This window comes from Papio anubis, chromosome 6, assembly GCF_008728515.1.
Source record: "Papio anubis isolate 15944 chromosome 6, Panubis1.0, whole genome shotgun sequence".
NCBI classification, from domain to species: domain Eukaryota; kingdom Metazoa; phylum Chordata; class Mammalia; order Primates; family Cercopithecidae; genus Papio; species Papio anubis.
In genome coordinates, this window is record NC_044981.1 from 154769881 (window position 1) to 154792665 (window position 22785).

At 44.2% G+C, this 22785-nt stretch overlaps 1 protein-coding gene across 2 annotated transcripts in view; it reads right to left on the bottom strand.

Moving 5' to 3' along the window:
- Positions 1-862: 862 nt before the first annotated feature.
- AFG1L (AFG1 like ATPase) overlaps positions 863-22785 on the bottom strand; it is a 250446-nt gene continuing 228523 nt past the window's right edge. Inside the window, exon 17 of one of the 2 annotated variants that reach the window (XM_017958426.3) lies at positions 863-1323. The gene's annotated coding sequence lies outside the window, so the exon portion shown is untranslated. Of the gene's footprint in view, positions 1324-18319; positions 18522-22785 lie in introns of those variants that run through there. The other variant, XM_017958427.3, reaches the window with a different exon arrangement.

A 22785-nucleotide genomic window follows, 5' to 3' on the forward strand; every position in this document is an offset into this window, starting at 1 on the left:
CTAGGGAGTGCTTTAAAAATAGTCATGCCCAGGCTCCACCTTGGACCAACAGAATTAGAATTTGTGAGGGGAGGGTCGGCATTGATTGGTTGATTGATTGTTGTTATTGTTGTTTTTAAATATTTGCCAGGTGAGTCTAAGGCAGTGAAGGTTAAGAACCCTGAGATAGAGGTCTTTCTGCTGCACACGCCAGTGTTTGCCTTCAGCTCTGACCCTCTGGTTCCTGCTTAGAATGAGGACGGAGCCATTAACTGCCTACACACAGGGGGCAACTTCCATACACAAAACATCTTGGTTTATTTCTAGAACAACCTACCCCAGCAGGAACCATCCTTCTCTTTTTACCAGGATTTGCCTCAGGTCACACAGTGAGTGGCAGGCCTAGGATTCGAACTGATGATTCTGAATCCATGGCACATTCTCCTGCTCCCCAACACTGCACTGCCTCTCCAAAACGGGCCTGAAGAAAGGGGGCTTTATTTGAGCCTTTTGGCCTAGAGAAAAGGGCCTGGAACCAGATAAGCAAACATAACCGGAGACACTTCCCTAACCTGTCTAAAGCTAGTGGTTATCTCGCCAAATCTGCCCCAATAGGGTTAGTTTTTGGTTCTCTCCGGTATTTTTCAAATTTTTCCTCTCTTGAGGTCAGGAATTCAAGACAAGCCTGAGCAAGATAGCAAGACCCCCATCTCTAAAATCTTTTAAAAGTAGCTAGGTGTGGTGGCATGCACCTGTAGTCCCCCAGGTGCTTGGGAGGCCGAGGTGGGAGCCTCACTTGAGCCCAGGAACTCAAGGCTGCAGTGAAATATGATTGTGCCACACTGCACTACAGCTTGGATGACAGAGAAAGACTCCATCTCTTAAAAAAAAAATTTATTAGTCTGTTGCCAACATTTAAAAGGAAGAGATTTCACCTAAAATTTGGATTTCTAGTTCTTCTTGAGAAGAAGATATGGTAACACTGGCCCTATACCCACAGGGCAACAGTTAGCTGGTATGTGCTCTAGTTAGTTCACCTTTTCATCATCAGCCTCTGTCCACTGATCTCTGGGTGACTTAGCTACCCTGATTTGTATCTTCTACCTCCACAGTGGCATTGACCCACTCCAGTTCATGAGAGACGACTGTGCACATCCCTTGGTAGTTTGAAATGGACTATTATGGGAGTATTTACACAACAGAAATTGGCAAATACTAACCATCAAGGCTTGCTTGCTTTTTTTTTTTCTTTCCTTTTCTTCTTTCGGAGGGCCAGTCTGCCAGCACACCACTGCCCCCACTCCACTCAGCCACTGTCTTGCATTCTGAGGAGGAAGATTTGTTCTGAAGAGAAAGTAAAGGAAACAGAAGCACTGGAGAAACTGGACCTCGATTCTGCTTAGCAACTGATTATACATTATCTAACCTTGTTTTTAAAGTACTTCAATTTAACACAATGGAGCAAATAACCAGAACAAACTTCCTGATGAAAACTAAAGCTGGTTAAGATTTACAAATTTTTTTTTAATGTATTTTATTGAGCTGGCAAAAAAGCAAGAAACCCAGAGAGACCAAAAACAAAGTTAAGGTGGGAAGTGAGCACACTCCTAGAAAATCTGACAAACAACATTTGAACTTCTACTTTGACAGGTGTGCAGAGTCTGGGACACAGAAGATAAATCCTCAGTCTTGTCCAAGATCAGGAGAATAAGAAGACTCTACCCTCTAAAACCAGGAGTCCAAAGGGCCAAAGGAAAGGTGAATGTGAAATTAACCTGCTGTGCAGAAGAGGATCCCAGGAAAAATCGTCTGTCTTGATCAAAGTCCTGAATAAAGGAGTATAAAAAATTGTCTTCCGCCGGGCGCGGTGGCTCAAGCCTGTAATCCCAGCACTTTGGGAGGCCGAGACGGGCGGATCACGAGGTCAGGAGATCGAGACCATCCTGGCGAACACGGTGAAACCCCGTCTCTACTAAAAAATACAAAAAAACTAGCCGGGCGAGGTGGCGGGCGCCTGTAGTCCCCGCTACCCCGGAGGCTGGGAGGGGAAAGGCGTAAACCCGGGAGGCGGAGCTTGCAGTGAGCTGAGACCCGGCCACTCCACCCCAGGCGGGGAAAAAAGCCAAAACCACACCAAAAAAAAAAAAAAAAAAAAAAAAAAATTGTCTTCCTTGAGAATTCATAACTATGGTGTGGTCCATATGTAATATTATGTCCCAAATTCATGATACCATGGAATTATTTTTAAAACTTCACGAGCCCCAGTTTGTGGTGCTTTTAACGACTGGCAGAAGGAAAGACACGTCCTCTTGGAGGGCTATCTTGAACCTAGGCCCCAAAGAATTTCCATAATCATAATCAGAAAACACAAAACATATAATAAGCAAGGCTCCATGTAAGAGCAGACAGAAACAAAATATAAGGTCAGATACACAAAGGCTTGGGTATGAGAATAAGCTGACACAGAAAATAAGTGTATCTAATAGGTTTAAACAAATAAAAAGGAAGTTTGAAAATAGAAGAAAGGAACAAGAATCTATAAAAAACAACTGAGTAGATTTGAAATCAAAATACTTCTTTGTTTTTTTCCCAACTAGATATTATGTCCTTGAAGACACAGGGATCAGGCTAAACACTTTATATGTTATCATTTGTCAATTGAAGGAAGTTAGAAACAAACTACTCAATTTTTTTTTTGAAACCCAGCAGTAAGAATGAGAGTTGTGACTAAATTTTTAAAATGTAAATGTAAAAACTCCTGTTGGAAATTCCAATCAATCTCTTCTAGAGGAAAGGAAGACAAAGTAAGAATTAATGCGATGCTTCTGGCTGACTGGCCTCCAGCAAATGGCATTGAGCTTTGTAAGTGGTCCATCTACTCTGTTTCTCATCTTGCAAAAACTTGTGACGTGAGCATGTGTCCATGTCCACTTGTGAGAAAATCTATTTAAAATGTCGGCTGGGCGCGGTGGCTCACGCCTATAATCCCAGCACTCTGGGAGGCTGGGGCGGGAGGCTCACTTGAGGCCAGGAGTTCGAGACCAGCCTGGCCAACATGGTGAAACCTCATCTCTACTAAAAATACAAAAATTAGCAGGACTTGGTAGTGCATGCCTATAATCCTAGCTGCTCGGGAGGCTGAGGCAGGAGAATCACTTGAAACTGGGAGGCAGAGGATGCAGTGAGCTGAGGTCATGCCACTGCACCCCAGCCTGGGCGACTGAGCAAGACTCTTAAAAATAAGTACATAAATAAATACAATGCCTAGTAATTGGAACTTTAAATACAAATTGCTTTAAAACATTGATGTGGGACGGGCACAGTGGCTAATGCCTGTCATCCCAGCACTTTCGGAGGCCCAGGCGAGCGGATCATGAGGTCAGGAGTTCGAGACCAGCCTGGCCAGCATAGTGAAATCCCGTCTCTACTTAAAATAACAAAAAGTAGCCGGACATGGTGGCAGACGCCTGTAGTCCCAGCTTCTTGGGAGGCTGAGGCAGGAGAATTGCTTGAACCCGGGAGGCGGAGAATGCAGTGAGCCAAGATTGCGCCACTGCACTCCAGCTTAGGCAAGAGAGCGAGACTCCATCCCTGCCCCCCCCCCAAAAAAAATTGATGTGATACTTCAAAGAAAGCAAGGCCATGTGGAACCATTCATTACTCTGCAGAATACATTGCATCTCCCTGGTTTGGCTCGGCATGTCCACTTATGTGTAAAGTTTCCTGGAATGACCTGGTACTAAAGCCCCCCAAAGGATGTGATTTGGGGCTCCAGGGACATTAAATCTGATTATTGTTCCTCCCACAGCCATATCTAGAAATGGAGTAAACCTGTGAAACTGGAAGACAGCAGAGGAAAAATAAAATGTTTGGGAAATTTTGCAATTGTGATGTAAACATCAGTCTAAAATTTTCAAGCTAGCAAGATATGAGGCCTGTGCGCACATGACAGCAAATGTTGGCATAAAAAACTGCTGAGTAAAGGAACTACCAGAAAGCTGACCAGAAGGAGGTTCCTTCAGGGTGGTGTACCCAGGAGGGCATGGAACCTCCAAGCCCCTTCCCCTATACCTTGCCCTCTATATCTCTTCTTCTGTATCCTTTGTAATATTCTTTATAATAAACTTATAAACCTCTAGGTGAGGACACACGTAGAGTGCCCGGGGAAGGCAAAGGCTCCAGTGATGTAGAAAATACTGTAGGTCCTGATATTAGGACAGTGTAAATGACCCTGGTTGACAGTGTAAATAACCCAGTAGGGAGTCAACAAGAACATCAACTAATAGCAGGGGCACAGAATGAAGCAAAGAAACAGAAATGGAGCTAAACGACAATCCTTAGCCTTGCAAGGCCTCTCCTGCCCCTGTCAGAAGACAGCGGCGCCTGTGGAAGAGTGTGAGTATGGGAGAAAGGCAAGTCCAGTGGACAGATGGGGAACCCTTTGCTCTCATTTCTCCAGCTGTATTGGGTTCTGTTTACCTGTAGACAAAGAAAGAAAAAGTGAAAGAAAAGTACCAAGTCAAGCTACCACAGCCACTATACAGATAGTGTATTTGAGTCTGAATGCTATCCATTAGCGATGGTTAAACTGTCTCAGAAGAAAATTTTTCCTTTGTTGGAGGAAATTTTCTCTCAGTTCAGGTCCTGGTTGAGCCCTACTTAGTGGTCTCTCAGAGAAGGGGTCCTAATGGTGTTAGTGGGACAAGCTTGTGAGGCTTTGTCTTCCCACTCCAAGAGATGGTGTCCAAGTCATCTGGCCTGAGACCATTGGAGTTTTCACCAGAGAAATGGTTTTGGCTGGAGGTCAGATTCACTTTCCTCAGAGAGCAGCTCTGCTCCACTCCTTTCCCACTCCCTGGCATAGTTCACATTCCTTTAATATCCCATATCTGTGTCTCCTTAGGGGCTCCTTGTGCTCATTTCTGGAGAGACAGCTGAAGCCACCAAAATAGGTGACAAAATCACTAAGTGAGACATCTGTGAGGAGGAAGTCTCCAGGCCTTCAAACACAAGTTATTTTATGAAAGCATAACATCTGAACCTCACACATTCACACAGTATCAAGAGTCCTTTTGCAACTTCACTTCTCAGATGTATAATCTGAAGGGGTTTTTTTTTTACACTTAAAATGACTTTTATAAAATCTGTATTTTGGAAACAAATAATGAAGCCAAGTGAGTAATTCCATAAACAAACACAATCCCTGCAGTCCTATTTAGGGAACTTGACCAAATCTGGTCCCTTTGGGCCAGGCCTTCCTATTCTCTGTGGAAAGTGAAACCCCTCTTGGAGTTTCTGGGGATATTGCCATCTGGTAAAAAGATGAGGTTTGAGCTTGGCCCTTTCTTTTCACTTGTGCCATGAAAATATTAACGTCTTGTTGAAGAGGGAGTGGGTTGTCATGACAACCATGACCAGTAGGGTCCATGTGTCCTATGTGGAGCCTGGGAACCAGAGAGGCTGTGGCCTGCACAGGCTTGCCTTTCTTCAGTGAATGGGCCGCAGAATAGGGCTACGGGAAATGTCAGTGGCCTCAGAAACCACTGTCAGCAGTCCCCCAGATCTGATAACTCTGGGTCAAGTAGCAAAATCAGGTTTCTTTACTTGCTAAATAATCAGATCTGAAGAACACTCCTGGCAGAAGAATTCCATGCGGCCCAGTCCAAAAGAGGCAGCCATCTTGACCCATTTCCCTCTTATAAACTCGATATTATAAAAAAATTATTGTCAAACTAATTGATCCCCAAGTGAACAATGAGAATTGCATTCCTTTCACAAAAGTATAAAAACTAGTTTGTCTATACATGTTTTCAGTTAGTCCCTCTCCACTGTTTCACAATTGTTGTACATTAATATTGGAATTAGACCAGGTCAAAATTCATAGGTCATATTAATATTGGAATTAGACCAGGTCAAAATTCATATGTCATGTTGCTTAATTCCTGCATTCAAGAAATACTCAGAAGATGAAAATGTTAGATGGCTTGGAAAATTCTGTCTAGAACTCTTTAATATCCTACCTAGTGCTACTTCATTCTCTCATATGTAAAAAATGTTTATTAACCATACATCTTTCAACTTATCCAAAATGAAACACATATTTTATAAAACACCTGTATTTTTTACTTGTCCTACATCTATGAGGATGGTACTTCTGTCTCCTTCTTCAGCATATACATTTTTTTTTCACTTTTTATCAAGAAATATGCATATAGGCCTGGCTCAGTGGCTCATGCCTATAATCCCAGCACTTTGGGAGGCCGAGGTAGGTGGATCACTTGAGGTCAGGAGTTCAAGACCAACCTGGCCAACATGGTGACCCCTGTCTCTACTAAAAATACAAAAATTAGCTGGGCATGGTGATGGGCACCTGTAATCCCAGCTACCCAGGAGCCTGAGGTGGGAGAATTGCTTGAACCTGGGAGGCAGAGGTTGCAGTGAGTAGAGGTTGCGTCACCGCACTCCAGCCTGGATGACAGAGCAAGACTCCGTCTCAGAAAAAAAAAAAGAGGAAAAGAAATATAACATACATATAGAAAACTGAAAAACATTTATGTTAACAGTACAGTTTAATGAATTATTATAAAGAGAACAACCAAGTGTAACTATCACCCAGATCAGGAAATAGAACATTACTAGTCCCCTATAAATCCCTGGAGTGCCCTTCCCCATCAAAACCATCCTCTCAACTCGGTGCAGTGGCTCACACCTGTAATCCCAGCACTTTGAGAGGCCAGGTTAGGAGTATTACTTAAGCCCAAGAGTTCAAGGTTGCAGTGAGCCGTGATGGTGCCACTGCACCAGCCTGGGCAACACAGCAAGACCCTGTTTCCAATTAAACAACAAACCCCTCTTCTCTCTCCCTAAAAGTAATGATTTTCCTAACTTTTGTGGTAATCATTTCTTTGCTTTTCTTTATAGCTTGCTGTGTTTGCATCCCTAAACACTGTAATCTCATTTTTTTTCCTGTTTTTGATCTTCATATGAACGGGATCACACTGCATATGTTCTTTTGTGTCTTGCTGATGCTTCTCAATATTGTGTCGTGAGATTCACCTATGTTGCTGTGTGTTGCTGTAGTTCATTCATTTTCATGGCCATATGATAGTTCATTATAGGAATAGTTTTCTATCTCTAATCTATAATAGTTACTTTGTCGATCTGTTCTAATGTGGATGGCTAATTGGGTTATTTCTAGTTTAGGGCAATTGCAAACATTGTTGTTCTAAACATTCCTGGGCACATGTGCATGAGCTTAATATATGCTTTTATTTATTTATTTATTTTTAATTTTGTAGAGATGGAGCCTCAATATGTTGTCCAGGCTGGTCTCGAACTCCTGGCTCCAAGTGATCCTCATGCCTCAGTCTCTCAAAGTGCTGAGATTACAAGTGTGAGCCACCATGCCTGGCCCGAGTTTAGTATATACTTAATAGAACAATTCCTGGGTAATAGCCCTGTGCATCTTCCACATCACTCAAGGCCAGATTGTTCTCCAAAGTGGCTGTAGGGTTTATACTCTCCACAGCACCGTGTGAGTATCTACTTGGCCACATTGGAATTGTTGGACTGTTTAATTTTTGTGTTTTCTTCTTTCAGTGATGATGGATTTAAACAATTAGATTTAACAAAGATTTATTGCATACCTACTAAGAAGTAGTACCTATACTAGAATCTTCTGGATATATATATTTAATCATCATAAAAACCATAATATAAAGGATTATAAAATCACCCCTATAAAGGAGATAATTTTCTCCCCGTTATATAAATGAGGAGATTGAAGCCTGGCCACAGGCCTGAGATTTCCCAGCTGAGGTGCTGGCAGAGCTGAGACATGAACCCAGGCCTGGCTGACTGTAAAGACTGCACTCTCCCCATGCTGCTACAGTCTCCATCCCTGCACCCCGCTTCCCCTCATTCTCACCTGGAAGACAGCTGGCCAGGTTGGAGGCATGTTGCTGCTGGCCCACATGAGCCCCTCACTGGGGACCAGGCCCTGGCTCTGGCCTCACAGATGCTCTGCTTTAACTAACGAAGTTTACCATCCAAGGAAACGTTGCAGGAGGGTCATGCTGCACTAGCCCAGTAGAATCCCAATTCTTCTGTTAGAAATGATTTTTCTTAGATACTCCTTTAACTGTTTTTTGTTGCTTGTTTGTTTGTTTGTTTTTTGAGATGGAGTCTTGCTCTGTAGCCCAGGCTGGAGGGCAGTGGCATGATCTTGGCTCACTGCACCCTCCACCTCCCGAGTTCAAGTGATTTTCCTGCCTCAGCCTCCCAAGTAGCTAGAATTACAGGCGTGCGCCACCACGCTGGCTAATTTTTTGTATTTTTAATAGAGACGGGGTTTTACCATATTGGCCAGGCTGGTCTCGAACTCCTGACCTCAGGTGACCTGCTTGCCTCAGCCTCCCAAAGTGCTGGGATTACAGGCGTGAGCCACCGCGCCCAGCCACCTTTAACTGTTTATTCTGTTTTGTTGAATGATGAGAAGCCCACTTCCTTCTCTCACAGCCTCAGCCTCATTTACTTCTATAAGTCCTTTTGCAGTGGGATCTTTCCTCTCTTACTCTGAGCTACTAGAGGGTAAAGTCTGTCTCCTAGTCCCTTTTCAGAAAAGCACATGTTGAAGGCCCAGGTTGCCCAGGTTGCCCAGGTCAGGAATCAATGTGGAAGAAAGGGCACAGGAACCAGGAGATGTGGCTGCTTTACCCTGCTTCATCCTTGGCTCACCCAACACATTTGACCTTCCTGAGTTTCAGTTTCCTCTTTTATAAATGAAAGTGCTGAACTAGAGAATCTCAGACACACTTTCTAGTGCGCTTCTGTGACTGTGTTAATGAATTTCTTCAACAAGCATTTACCCAGCACCTTCTGTATGCGCCAGTTTACAAGCAACACTTCTGGCCTGTATCACTGACAGGTAAAATTCCACAAAGCTGTTGTGTTTTCCCTTGTTTACGTGTTTGTGGATGTTCACTGCTTCTTCATGGTTTAGCTATTTCTGACCTTTGAACTTAGCTGATTTTTTAGCAAGGGCTGTTTTCTCACTAGACTGGAAGCTTATTGGGGCCAGGCATTGTGTCTAACTGGTCTTTGTATACTCAGCACATAGCAGGCACTCAATAAATGTAGAATGAAGGAAGGGAGGGAGGGAGGAAGGAAGGTTTAATCCTTGGACTCTTCCCATATCTATTATATCACTGGGCACAAGAAACAGTTGGTAGTTAAGCCACAGTCCCTGACCACAGAGGGTGCCATTGGTAGCAGGCTCTGACCTTTTACCAAATCAGCAAATCATCAGAGCTATAGAAAATCAGATTATTTTTATCGAAGCTTTTTGCAGGTACCTAATGTAATCATGGCCCTGATAAAGGATGCCAAGTGCTCCTGAGTGCGAAAGAGGAGAGAAAAATACTATAATTAGGTTATTGGACTCATTTGACTTCTAATCATAGAAAATCTACTGCTCTGGGAGATCCTCATTTCTGCTGAATTGGCATTGCCATAAGGCAACTGGTTCTTGTTAGTTTTTGTCAGAGTGTTTCAGAGATGTTCTTTGGGAAGATCTCATTTTCTTCACCTGCATCCAGCTGTGGGTCCAAACTTCCTGGTGATCTGTGATTTATTATAATCTGCCCCAATTAGCTTTTTCCTTCCTATAGTTACCACTTTACCCCTCACTTGAGCATAAGATATAAAATTTTTCTTGTGTTCTTCTGTGCTTAGCCAGGGTACCTTCTAGCACTCACATGGCAACCCTTGCCCTCCCTAAAAGAAGCCTTGGACTTCTAGAGCTCTTCCTGGAGGGCAGCGGGTGGGAAACAGACTGCCCTCACCCCCAACCAAAATCTGATCACTGGCTGGGCTTGGAGGATCAGGTCACTGATTAATTTTTTTCTTTACCATTTCCCTCTAAGGTATCCAAGATAAGAGGACTAATTTCTAGGTAGAGAAGCGAAATCTGTTTTTCAAAGTGCTGGAATGACCCCGTAATAGAGCCCAGTCGATGGCTTCAGGCTAAGTTCCTATCTCACAAGGCTTGCATCTCTCTAGCCAGCTGGGCCTTGGAGAGGTTCTGAAGGAGGACCTCAGCCACGGAACCACTCACAGCCACCTGCTCCTCTCCTGTTTGAGGTTCTGGGGTCCTGAGATGGCATCTGACCACAGGTGGTCTGGCCTTTACCCTGATGTGGTGTGGGGGTGCAGAGGGGTGAACTGTCCTCAGCTCTCTACGTAGCAGGCTATGCAAATGTCAGGAGTCGAGGTCCTAAAGTAAGAATGGGCCCATCATCTTGCTTTTGTCGGGTCTGGCTCCCCTAGCGTAGGGGGTTGGGGGCTCATTGCAGCAGCTGCTGGCCTATCAGGCTGCCGTTTTTATTATGGTAACTGCGTCCCATTTCTTCCCCTCCCCTCTCCTCAGTAGTCCTCAGTTATTTAGCAGTGAACACTTCCAGAGGGACCCTGAGGGGAAGGCATTCTGTCAAGTGCCAGGTCCCTGTCTGCCCCGCACAGTGCTAATGTCAAGGCTGTGAAGCTAAGCCCTATATAGGCCCATTCTTTAAAAACTAGATGGTGGAGTTCTTCGGGAAGGGATGTGTCTTAGCCTTTTTGCCTTCTGGGTTTCCTGGAGCTGTTACAACAGCTCTGCCAGTGGCCTCCAAACATTGCCTGAGATTGAGAAACTGTACCTCATGCAACCATGTGCTACTATTTTTGAATGGTATTTATATGCCTTATAAATATTTATCATTAGAATTTTTCTCAATCAATGGGTAATAGTAATCATGGGAGAGGCCTTGAAGCCATCTGACATTAAAAAGGGCTATCTTGTGCACGAAAGTTGGGCAAAACTAGCAATGGCTCTTTTTTTTTCCTGACTGCTGATTAGCCTATGCCCATACCCCTGGCTTCCTTTTCTTTGGGGATGAGGCTAAGGAAAAAATGCCAGCACTTTTGCATCAGCAAGGAAATTCTGCCCTAATAAAGAATGGGCTTAATGTCTTGTGGTTCTGCTTTCCTTGACCTATAACTGTTGTCACAGGAAAGATTCCTATTGGGGAAAAAATATCCCTTTTAAAAAGGAGATGAGCTATATAATAAAGCTTAATATTTATTCTGAGTTTGATAACCACCATCATCACCCTATTCTAATCTTGCATAGTTTAAAAAAATTGAATAGTTACTGAAAAGGGATTCACCTTAGGGATGAGACGCAAGGTTGGAGCATCTTTCTCCTGAAGGGATGATGTTTCAGAACAATCTTGGGAGGTGAAACTGGGTCTTGTCCAGGAAGGCCTCAGTGCTACCATTGTTTTGCCTTAGTGAACCCTGCAATTAACTAGGGTGGATTGGTCCACTCTGCAACCTGAGCCACATGTTATCCTAATACTCCTAATACCCCTGGTGACTGTCGTACTTGCTAGAATCATCTGCAGATGCTGTTTGACATCTCTCCACAGGGGTCCCTGTGGATCATCATTAATCCCCTTGCTGTGGGATCCCCACTCCTGCTGCTGCCAGCTGCCGTTGTCCCCTGGATCCTTGCAAAATGGCCAGTGTCAGGGTACCCCTGTGTGCATTCAGCCACATGGCGGGGGCCAGCAAGTTGTGCGGCGAGCCAGCAGCTGGGCTGTGCGTTGGACTGTAGCCTTCTTCAGGCTTCCAGTAGACTTCTAGAAGGTGCCTCCACCAGTGCCTCCCTTGTTGCAAAGTTGTTTTGTACCAATGACATGCCTTCACTTTCATTCTGTTCCTTAGGTTCCTCTCCTTTGAACCACCAAACTTTCTCCAAGTGCCCATTCCAGAACACATTGCCATTGAAGAAGGGCTTGCTTTCAGGTCAGGTTTCCTGGTTTTCCCAAAGGCCGGTCTGAGGCTGTCCCTGACTGCACCTGGAGAACCAGATCCCTTGACTCCCATTTGAGGCCTGAGCACTCCGCCGCCTGCTCCAAGGGCTTTCATCATAGTAACTGTAGCATCTCCTACCATTTTAAAATTATTATCATTCTTACCTCCTATCTGCCATGTGTGAGACATTTGGAGGGACAGTATGGGAACAGAAAGACCTTTGGTGAAGTCTTAAGAATTTCCCGATTAAAATGAAAACATACATTGACCCCAGTTACATTGCTCATCTCACAGCTTAGTATGCCAAGAAATAACCATGATATGTGTAAAACAGGATGAAGTAACCCACTGGAAGGAGAAAGAAGCCAAAACTGGTCAACCCGCCGGCCTGAGACAGCGCCCACGTGGCATGCCTCCAGTACAGTGAGGCACCTCTCAGCCTGTAGACTCCACCTCTTCTTAGTGGAGACACTCAGACATCCTCAGAAAAGGGTGGAATTCAACATGAAGGATGAGGAGGAAACATCTCTAACTTCCACACATGATACGCTTACCAAGTCTATTCAGGCCAGAATGAATGCTTCCACATCATCTCTGCTAAGGCACAGGCATCACTCTCATTTGCAGGTGGGAGAGTGAGGCTGGAGGGTCAGGCTTGGTTAGAGCAAGGCTGAAATCTCACCTACAGCTCCTGGCTCCAAATCTGCCCCTCCCAGAACCATTCTTACCAAGAAAATCTCTTTCTCCATTGCCTCTGGTACCTGTCATGGGGCAGCTTTTTCTGGTGAGTGTAACTCAGTGGGTGTCATTGTCTTACTTAGCTAGAGAATGACATCAGGATTGGAAGCATGTTTAGAGATCACCCCAAGGTTCACAGCCCCCACAGTACCAGGGCATTTCGTGTGTTCCTTGTGGGGGGTGGTGGTCAGACACACATGGTGCACTGACGCCATCCTTCCTAGAAAAACATCTGTCATCTGTGGCACCCAGGGCACTTTACTCATTTTCTCTCTCAGCGGCCTTATCACAGTGAGGCAGGTCACAACCAGAACCCCTATTTTGCAGATGCAGAAAGAAAAGGCAGAGGGAAGGAGAAGCAGAAACACAGTGTCCCTTCCTACGGGTACCTTCACTATCAGACTATACAGCATCTACTTGCTTTGGCCAGCACCTGGTATTGCTTTACAGGGAGTTCTGCAAAAACAGAAAACTGTTTCTGTACATAATCCCTTACCCAGAAAAGCAAGCTGGCCAGGTGCTGGCAGGTTGTGGTTTCTTTAAGGTGGAGCAGAAGGGCTTTGCCTGAATTTCCTGATCTCCTCCTGCCATCTGGTGGCTGTGAGCTGAGCATACATGCACATTTCAATCTTCATTTCCTGTGCTCCTTACTTCAAACTCCCATGCTCTGTGATCTTCTGAGGTGTGATGAGGGAAGGAGGAATGGGAGAAAGGTGAAGATAAAGGGAGAGGAGAAAGAGGAGGAAAAGGAGGAGAGAAAATGTAAAAGGCATGTACCTGTAGCTTTCATTGTATGTTCTTCCTTAGGTCCTCTCACCCTTCATTCGGCTACAGAGAACCTTCAGCGTATGGTGGAGACAAGCCATTCGGTTCCATTGACATTTTGTGGAGTGCCTGCTGGGTGTTGGACACTACGCTAAGGGTTGGTCTGCAAAATGGGTACTTAAAAGACCCACTGCTCTAGAGTACTTTATCAACATTCATTTTAGAAGGTATTTTATTATTCTGAGAAGCAAGGTACCGTTTCAACACACAGCAGTCTTTCACAGGGCACTGTTTCATATTGATAAAGTCCAATTAATCAGTTTTTCCTTGTATGGGTTGTGTTTTAAATGTCAAGTCTAAGAACTCTTTGCCTAGTCATGGATCCTGAATATATTCTTCTATTTTTTTCCTGAACAATTACACTTTATATTTAAGTCTGTGATTGATTTTAAGTTAAATTTTGTATGAGATATGAGTTCCAGGTAGAGATTTGTTTGCTTTTTGTTGATAGCTGTGTTTATCCAGTTGTCCCAGCACCACTTGTTGAAAAGCCTATCCTTCTATTGAATAGCTTTTACACCTTTCTAAAAATCAGTTGGACACATCTGTGTAGGTCTGTTTTTCAGTTGTCTATTCTGTTCCATTAATCTCTGTGACCATCCCTTCACCAAAACCACAGTCTCGATTACTATAGTTATGAGTCTCAAAATTGGGTAGAGTGATTACTTTTACTTTATTTTTATTTTCCAATAGTTTTACCTTTTTCAGCTTTGTTTGCTTTTCTATATAATTTTAATTTTTCTTTTAAGATGGCATCTTGCTCTGTTACTCAGGCTGGAGTACAGCTTCATGATTATAGCTCAGTGCAGCCTCAAACACTCAGGCTCAGCGATTCTCCTCCCTCAGCCTCCTGAGGAGCTGGGACTGCAGGCATGTGCCAACATGGTAGGCTAAGTTTTAAAAAAAAAAAAATTGTAGAGATGGGGGTCTTACGAAGTTGCCCAAGCTGGTCTCAAACTCCTGGCTTCAAATGATTCTCCCACCTTGGCCTCCCGACTATGTTAATTTTAGAATAATCTTGTCTAGATATATAAACAATCTTGCTGGGATTTTGATAGGAATTGCATTAATCTTATATATCAATTTTGGAATTGTCATCTCTGCTATGTTGAGTCTTCTATTCTATTTTTTACATTATTTTATTTTATTTTTTGAGGCAAGGACTTGTTCTGTTGCCCAGGCTGGAGTGCAGTGGCACAATCACCGCTCACTGCAGCCTTGACCTCCCAGGCTCAAGGAATCCTCCTACCTCAGCCTCCAGAGCAGCTGGGAATACAGGCACATGCCACCATGCCCAGCTAATTTAAAATATATATATTTTTTGTAGAGATGGAGGTCTCTGTATGTTGTCCAGGCTGGTCTTGAACTCCTGGGCTCAAGTGATCCTCCAGCCTCAGCCTCCCAAAGTACTGAGATTACAGGATTACCGCTGCCCAGCCAAGTCTTCTAATCTATAAATATGGTATGTCTTTCCATTCATTTAGACCTTTCATCATTAGTATTTTGTAGTTTTCAGCATACAAATCATGTACATGTTTTGTTAGATTTGGACCAAAGTACTTTTTCTTTTTCTTTTTTTGGCAATTGTAAATGGTATCATATTTTTAATTTTAGTATCCATGTATTCATTGCCAATATATAGAAACACACTTGACTTTTATATGTCTATCTTGTATCCTATGACTTTGCTGAACTTGTTTATTAGTTTTAGAAACTTTTTGTATATTTTTTTTCAATTTCCTACATAGACAATCATAGCACTTGCAAATAGGGATAGGTTTTTTATTTTCTTTCTTTTCTTTCTTTTCTTTCTTTTCTTTCTTTCTTTCTTTCTCTGTTTGCGTTTTCTTGCCTTATTGTACAAGCTACAACTTCAACTCTACTATACTGTATAAGAGTTAAGAGAATAGACATCCTTGCCTTAGTCTGGGTCTTAGATTGGACCAGCCCTGCATCCTGAAATACACTGTTCTTGATTATAATGTATAATTCTTTTTATATATTGCTGAATTATATTTGCTAATATTTTGCTGAGGATTTTTGTATCTACACTAATGAGGGATATTGATCTTTGGATTTATTTTTTCATACTGTCTCTGGTTTGTGTATCATAATGAATTGTATCATAAAATGTTTGTGTATCATAAAATGAATTGAGAAGTGTTACCTCTGAAACAGACTGCGATTTTCTGAAAGACATTGAGTAGAACTTGGTGTTACTTCTTTTTTGAACATTTGATAGAATTCTCTGGGGAGATCACCTGGGATTGGAGACTTCTTTTTTTGGAAGGTTTTTAGTTAGTAATTTAATTTCCTAAATAGTTATAGGGCTATTCAGATTATCTATTTCCTATTTGGTGTGTTTCAGTGGTTTGTGCTTTTCAAGGAATAAATCCATTTCATTTAAGTTGTGAAATTTATGTGTGTACAGTTCAGTCTTTTTTTATTATCCTTTTGTGTGCAGATGTGGGAGCTTTAAAATAAATAATACCTAATATAATTTTTGGCCACAAATCACATCATGATGCAACATTTTGAGATGCTCATATATTCTCTTTCTAGCAGCAGTCACAGATGTTGTAAGGGCACTTCTTTCTCTTGTTAAAAAACATCACCTGACCAGGCATGGTGGCTCATGCCTGTAATCCCAGCACTTTGGGAGGCTGAGGTGGGTGGATCACTTGAGGTCACGAGTTCAAGACCAGCCTGATCAACATGAAGAAACTCCATCTCTACTAAAAATACAAAGTTAGCTGGGCGTTGTGGCGCATGCCTGTAATCTCAGCTACTCGGGAGGCTGAGGCAGAAGAATCACTTGAACCCGGAAGGCAGAGGTTGCGGTGAGCCGAGATCTGCCACTGCACTCCAGCCTGGGCGACAAGAGCACAAGTCTGTCTCAAAAATAAATAAATAAATAAATAAATAAATAAATAAATAAAATCACCCATATCTTGAAAGTACTAATTTTAAAAATACTTATAGTAGCATACTAGTGAACCACTTCCTATAGGAAAGGTCAGCAAATTTAGGACAATCAAGGTTTTTAAAAATTGTTTTTCAAAGAAAGTGCATAATTCATCTTTAAGTCCAACAATTCATTTATACACTGTCATGAGCAATCCAAAAACCTTTATGTGGTACAAAAGATTGTCATGGCCACCCCTACCCCCACCATTTCATTTACAAAATAATGTAAAGATTCTGCTATAAAGATCTTGTGACTTCTGTAAAAGTTAATGGGAAAGAAAAAAGTTTAAAAAAATTTCTTAAAGTCCTGTCTTTATAAAATTAGTCATGTCCATAACATCCTGTAGCACGTAAACTGTAGTGTGAGGTGACTCACTGCAGGTGAGTGCACAAGTAAGGATGCCATCCTCGAGGCCTCAGCATTACGAATGCCACGTCTCCTTGGGGATGAAAGATGTTAGACCATGGCTGGCTCACAATGGACAGAGAGAGGTGCTAAGGACCATCCAGATGGCAAAAATGGTAAAACAATTTTTATTTCTAATTTTTCAGATCACTACTACAACAAAATAGAATTTCTTATGCTTTCTTCCTGCTGGGTCCCCGTGGCCGTCAAGTGCTCTGTGGTGTGCCCCTCCTGCCTCAGTCTGGCGACCACTGGCCCACACTGGTACTGTAAGCGTGCTAGCCTTGCCTGCCTGCCCGCCCCCACCACCAGAGATTTCTAAGCTTCTTAAGAGCAACAGCTGTGCCTTGTCCTTCTCATCCCTCCCAAGCACCTAACCCAGGGTGAGCAAAGCTCAGCTGCTCCATGACACTGGCTTCAGGAACTGGCTGTGAACAGCCAATAAGCCCTATAATTTGCAGATGTCCATGCGGACCCAGCGTAGGTGGGACACAGTGAAGAATAAAGCCCAGATCCCATTCCTGAGGCTGCCTGAGGTACTGGGATGAGAGGTGTTTGCAAGACATGCCATACAGCCCAGGGTAGAGAGAATTAAGAGCTGCTGGAGAAATACTCACAGAGTGCTGTGGGAGACTGCAGCAAAGACGCTTCCTGCTGGTTCATGCTGCCTAGGACTGAGAAAGGCTTCCTGGAGGAGGTGGCATTCTGCTCAGTGGTATAGGCTTTTGTACTATAGCAGCAAGAGGAAAAGGACTAAGAAAAGGTGATGAGGTGAAGCTTTGGAGATGCCATCAAAGAGGAGCACCCATCGGGGAAAAGTACAGAGGGAGGAGGAAGGGCAAAGACCTCACCAGGTCGCTCTCAAGGACAAACAAAAATCCATAGGTGGTGGCCTGGGATGTGACAGTAGCACTCGCTACAGTATTCCAGATACATTGGGTTTTTGATAATACTTTCTACCCAGCTGGGGAAAAAGGCCATCAGTTGCCAACTCACAGATTTTCTTCCTCTTCCTCCCATACCCCAAACACAACCCTGCCTTTCGGCCCTTGCGCTAGCTTCCCTCTGACTACAATGCTCTGCCCCGAGGGTCACCCAGCTGGGCCCCATGCCCTGCAGGGCTCCACACAGAAGCTGTCTCCTCAGAGGCCTTCTCTGACCATCTGATCCCAGGGCGCCCCGGGCACTCTCCAGCACAGCACCCTTCTGCATTTTTGTCTCAGTCCTAAACACACCCTGATGTTGTCTTATTTATTTATTTATTTATTTTTTTTTTTTTTTGAGACAGAGTCTCGCTCTGTCGCCCAGGCTGGAGTGCAGTGGCGCGATCTCGGCTCACTGCAAGCTCCGCCTCCCGGGTTCACGCCATTCTCCTGCCTCAGCCTCCCGAGTAGCTGGGACTACAGGCGCCCACAACCGCGCCCGGCTAATTTTTTGTATTTTTAGTAGAGACGGGGTTTCACCGTGGTCTCGATCTCCTGACCTTGTGATCCGCCCGCCTCGGCCTCCCAAAGTGCTGGGATTACAGGCGTGAGCCACCGCGCCCGGCCTCTCATTTATTTTTATGGTGATTTATTTACTATCTGCCTCCCCCACTCCACCCACCACCTCTACACTAGACTATAAGGGTCAGGGCTGCTGTGATCACTGACCTTAAAAACGGAGTGAGTAGCTTCACCCTGGTCCTCTTAAAGTACTTTGTTATAAAGGCTAGTTTGATGAAATGGCCTCACTTGAGAGGACCTCAAAACCACTTAATGGAAAAAGAGAGAGGGGGAGTGAGACAGAAATATAGAAGAATGGGATTGCTCCAATGAAACTTGATGTGTGAGGTTACCAGGCAGTTTTAGTTTAATGCCTATTTCAATCTACTTTGCCTCATTTCTTTAGCTTCAGTTTTTAAAAAAAAAAAAACAAAACTTACTGTGCTTCATGTACCTCTCAAAGCTGCCTTAAATTGTCAGAGAACAGTGATCAAACTAATAAATATATTTTAAAAACTTTGGGGATATAACATCAATTATTTGATTTCTCAAACAATTTTATTAGGCCAGACTTGGTGGCTCATGCCTGTCATCCCAGCACTTTGGGAGGCCAAGGCTGGAGGACCACTTGAGCCCAGGAGTTTGAGACCAACCTGGGCAACATAGGAAGACCTGTCTCTACAAAATTAAAAAAAAAAAAAAAAGTAGCCAGCCAGGTGCCACCCTGTAATCCCAGCATTTTGGGAGGCTGAGGCGGGTGGATCACCTCAGGTCAGGAGTTTGAAACCAGCCTGCCTAACATGGTGAAACCCCATCTCTACTAAATACAAAAAAATTAGCCAGGTGTGGTGGTGCATGCCTGTAATCTGAGCTAATTGCGAGGCTGAGACAGGAGAATCGTTTGTACCTGGAAGGCGGAGGTTGCAGTGAGCCTAGATGGCACCATTGCACTCCAGCTTGGGCAACAAGAGCAAAACTCCGTCTCAAAAAAAAAAAAAAAAAAAATTAGCCAGACATGGTGGTGTGTGCCTGTAGTCCCAGCTGCTTGAGAGGCTGAGGTGGGAGGATCACTTGAGCCCAGGAGGTTGGACTTGAGCTTCCAACGAGTCATGATCGTGCCACTGTACTCCAGCCTGGGTGACAGAGTGAGACCGTGTCTAAAAAAAAAAAACAAAAAAAAAAACAAAAAACAAACAAACAAAAAAAAACACCTTCTTTAGGAAAGTTAAATGTTACTCAATGTTGAGTCCTTGTTTCCTAATCTTAGCTAATCATTAGGTTCACTGATGACACTTATTTTAAAAATACAGTTTTTTGGGTCTCTCCAAAGAAGATCCAAGTTCAATAAGTTTGGCATGGGGCTGAATAGTCTGTATCAGCTTCCCAGGTGGTTCTGATGGCTCACTAGGTTTGGGGAACAATGTAGTAAGTCATCCTTAATTATCATCCAGCAAACAGTATCAATGGCAAACTCAACTTGCTTGAGAGCTCAATAGTGTGAGGAAAATAGTCTTAAAGAAGTGAACGCTTTTGCCGAGAATGTGCTGAGTATAATGTTCTGACATGTAATATAATGACATATTTGGTCAGATTCTCCTAATAAATGATCATGTCCAGCATGCCGGCACCTTAGGGCGCCCTCTTCAGGAGCCTCTTGGGTGGCTGAGGACCCTCAGTCCTCCCTACCTGATAGGAGGGTCGTACTGGTCACCCTCACTACTTCCAACCGCAGTGACTCAGCCCTTGGAAAAACCAACACCCTGACTTTGTTAATCTTCCAGAGAGCAGGTGAGCACCAAGCCCCTGCGAGAGGCTGCCACACACACACGAGGAGGGACCAGAGTTCAGGCGTCTGAACTTGTGGTCATGGGCCCCTGGAGAATCTATGCAAAATCTCAGTGGATATTTGTGTAGAACTTGGTTAGAGTGGAGATTTCTGAGCATTCATCCTCAGCTTCTTGGTGGAGCCCATGACAACAAAAGGTTAGGGCCTCAGCTTAGAGAATGAGACTAGCTTAGAGAATGAGACTGGTGGTTCACGTCACCAAGCTGCAGATTACCCTCGGCCCTTTGCAGTCTGTCTCACAGGTGAAGGTTTGCACTGGGAGGAGGACCCAAAGCGCACCCTCCATTCGGCTTCATGTAGGCAGAGGGAGCAGAAGGCACACATGCAAACATGAAGGGCCGTGAGTGCTGCGCAGAGAAGACAGAAGGTGGAGGCCGAGCTACCCCAGGCCAGGGTCCAAGAATGGGAATGGAGGAGTGACATCTGGCCATCATCCGTGCCTCTGAGCCCCTGGGCAGGTTCCTCAGGGCTGCCTCTACTCATCTTCCAGATGGAACTGAAATGCCAGCCCGAAGAATGGGAGCCCTGTGACCCAGCATCTCTCTCAGAACAGGAAGGGAGTTTGAGGACAATCATAGATAACAATTGCTGGCTAATGAATGTCTGCGCGGTGCTGGGCGCTATGAGTAATGATCTCTGATGCCCACAGCACCCGGCAAGGTTGGTATTCTTTCCCCCATTTTACAAATGGGGAGATGAAGGTTGAGCAACTTTGGCTAACACGCCAGGTCACACAGCAGGCATTTAACCCAGGTCTGACTCCAGACGAAGCTGGACGAGTGAGGAAGCCAAGCTCCATACTAACGGCTTTGCCCATCATGGAGCTGAGAACCTAGCCAGCCTCTCTTGATCCCATTCCGGACCCTTCTGCCACACGTGGAGCTTGGAAAGAATGAATTAACACAGAAAGGAGGTTTGGCTCTGCAGAGGATGTAAATGGGGGCTGAGGTAAACAGCAGGCTGAGGACACCTTCCCCACCCCCACCCCCTGGGGCATAAATTCTAGCCTTGAGGCAGAGTTGAAGGGGACCGAAACTCAGTGGCACAAACTGGGGACAAACCAGAGCCTTGGAGGAGAAAGCCTTCCCCAAACCAAGAGTCAAGGTGGGTCTAGAGAGCACACATAGGCTGCAGATCCAGGTCAGCCTGAATAAGGACGGTGCCCTGGGTCACAGCAGGAAGAGGGACCTGCCCTTAGCTGTCATCAGGTTGCTCTGGGGCCCTCTGACTTATGCTATGACAAGAGCTCTGAGTGCCAATATTCTGCCCGCTCCTTCTCCATCTCCATGAGGGAGTCCCCTCCCAACCACCACAGCAGGTCCTCTCTTCCTTCTTCTTTCTCTCTTTTTCTTTCTTCTTTCTTTCTTTCTCTCTCTCTTTCTTCTCTTTCTTTCCTTCCTCCCTTCCTTCCTTTCTCTCTTTCTTTCCTTTTCTTTCTTTCTTTCTTTCTTTCTTTCTTTCTTTCTTTCTTTCTTTCTTTCTTTCTTTCCTTCCTTCCTTCCTTCCTTCCCTTCCTTCCTTCCTTCCTTCCTTCCTTCCTTCCTTCCTTCCTTTCTTCCCTCCTCCTCCCTCCTTCCTTCCTTCTTTCCTTCCTTCCTTCCTTCCTTCCTTCCTTCCCCTCTCTCTCTTCTTTCTTCCTTTTCCTTTCTTTCATTGATAAAGAGTCTCGCTCTGTCACCCAGGCTGGAGTGCAGTGGTGCAATCTCAGCTCACTGCAACTTCTGCCTCCCAGGCTCAAGCAATTCTCCTGCCTCAGCCTCCTGAGTAGCTGGGATTATAGGAGTGCACCACCATGCCCGGCTAATTTTTGTATTTTTTGTAAAGATGGGGTTTTACCATGTTGCCCAGGCTGGACTCTTGAGCTCAGGTGATCCGCCTGCCTTGGCCTCCCCAAGTGCTGGGATTACAGGCTTGAGCTATCACACCTGGCCCCTTCTGTTCCTTATTCCCCACGTGTAACTATGGGCTACAAAGTGGTGATTGTAAGGTGGGAGTTTAGCTCATCCATACATCAGCTGTCTATTTTGTCCCAAACTTAAAGTTGCTTTGTCATGGTTTGAGCATTATTTTTGTGCTGTTCAGTTTAATTATGTCAGTACCACAAAAGCATAAGCAATTGTTTTTAATTCTACAAACTCAATAATCAAGTTGCTCTAATCAATAGAAATCAACTGATACTTCTTTAGCAATTTAATTTAATATTCTGCCTTTTCAGAGTTTGGTTAAAATATGATAGGTTATTAGTGCAAAATGAGGGACACATTTTGATGATAGCAGCAGTTTTTACACTGTGCACCCTGAATTTTGGGTTCTAAAGGGGAATTGTTACGTCTTGAAGGACCAAATTATGTCTAATTTCTCTCTGAACATTCAGAAGAATAACACTCATTATAACTCCCTCTTCTGAATTGCCAGAGCACTTTGTAATTTCTCGTTGTATGGATGACACTCGGCCCTGCACTGGTGCTCTCTCTCAACCCTTTTCATCTCCTGGAGACTAGCGATGGGTTTTGTCATTCTGCATCTCTCCTCCCGAGCACAGTGTTTGTCCCTCGGTCCGTTCTATGCCTTTTACTACATTTCCTGGCTGACTTGAGTGCCCTGGTCTTCCCAAAATACCTGGGCGAGGCTCTTCCTTGACACTTACCACATTATGTCTATGTGTTGTCCCTAAAAGATCACAAGCC